This window comes from Primulina tabacum, chromosome 2, assembly GCF_025594145.1.
Source record: "Primulina tabacum isolate GXHZ01 chromosome 2, ASM2559414v2, whole genome shotgun sequence".
Lineage (NCBI taxonomy): Eukaryota > Viridiplantae > Streptophyta > Magnoliopsida > Lamiales > Gesneriaceae > Primulina > Primulina tabacum.
Window position 1 is genome coordinate 23,441,563 of NC_134551.1, and position 1,887 is coordinate 23,443,449.

A 1,887-nucleotide genomic window follows, 5' to 3' on the forward strand; every position below is an offset into this window, starting at 1 on the left:
CACTTCTGTCACAAGATTACTCGTCTAATACCTGCTGTCTATAAATCAAGAGAACAAGTACGTCAATCAAATCAATACACTAAGGTAAAGTATGTGATTTAGGGAAACTCGAGTCAAACCTCACTCGAGTTGTGCAATCCCAACTCAACATTAACTTATACATTTATCTTCTCGCTCTGACGAAGACGAAGTCCTGAATTCAACTCTGTCCATTCTCAATCTGATAATAACAATACCGAACAGACACAATATCAATATGTAACTCAATTCAGAACCTGTTCTGATCAATACTCAAATCAACATACTATCTGATCAATGTCAATCGACATACAGTACAACAATACAATCTCAGTCAATCGTAAATCTGATCAATATCAATCTACTGAGGTTTCGACGACATAACAATACAGTCTCGATAACCCCGTAAATCTCAACATCTCAGAAATAATACCAGAACTCATAATCAATACCGGTATAACTCATAATTTCAATGATAATACAAATCTGATATCGAATCTCAGTCAAATCGATTCCGAAAATCATAACAATTACAGAAATTGTCTGTTCTTTAATCTGACTTCAATTATACGATGTCTACTGTATCAGAAACACCATATATGATTCCTATTCAATTCTGACAATATCATAATTTCAAATCATATCTAAACGTAACAAAACTTACTTCCTGTAGAAGCCTGCGTCGATAGGAACACAGTACTGAAGTCGGATTCAAAATCAGACGGGCGGATTTCTCACAAATCGAATTAAACTCTTTCGAAGGACTTTAACCCTATCTTGGCCCTCCGTTTCTTTCTTTCTTCGGAAGGTTGAGGAGAGAAGCTTGTTATATATATCCCATGCATGTATAGAAACGTGGCATGATTCTTCAAGCAACACGTCTCGTGCTCGGGCGGTCATGAATTTCCGCCCGGGCGCTTGTTCGACGCTCGGGCGGTTAAAACTTACCGCTCGGGCGCGGCAGTCTCTGTTGAGATACTCAGCCGATCATCACCTGGCGCTCGGGAGGTAATATTCTACCGCTCGGGCGCCAAACATTTGTCCAATCTCATGGTTCATTGGCGCTCGGGCGGTTCTTTTCTACCGCTCGGGCGCGAGATGTTCGGTCCAACATCTTGAGATGTTCAGTCCAACCTCTTGGCTTATAATGTAACGATGCCCTGCTTCTTCATTTGAGTTCCTATAACCTCAATTCTGTCAATTAATCAACGTCTGATTACAGCAATTAAATCTCGGGCATTACAATGTCTACTATTAAAAATATGCTAAAAAAATTTATTTTTTATTTTATTTTATTTTTTTAGCTAAATCTCAAAACACCCATTTTTATTTCAAATATATAATTCTATAAGCATGCATGCAATATCTTTATTCAGTCACATGATTTAAAAATTAAAAGGTATTCAACTACTGGGTACAAGAATTTTAACTTAAAAGAACTCAATAAAATAACATGCAAGTCATGTCACACCATAAACATATAAATAAATAAATATAAGAAAAATATCCATGATCTCTCCTCTCTCAAAAACATCGTGTGCGGAAAATATAGCCCTCGGGTTAGTGTGCACATATCCAGCCCCGCCTACTCAGTCTTTGACGCTTCCAATCTCCTCATCAGTATGCTCACTTGCATCATTCACGCCTAGTTAATCTAGAGACTCTACACACCAAAATATAACAAATACATGTACATAACAGGCAGCAGTGAAAAGTACAGTACTTAAAATAAACTTCATGATCTTCAAAGCGTGAACATAAACGTAACAACAACATAAACATGTCAAAACATGCATTAACATTTCAGCATCTACGTATTCATTTTCTTTGTTTGAATATCGTTCATTAGCTATGACTTTCGTATCATCG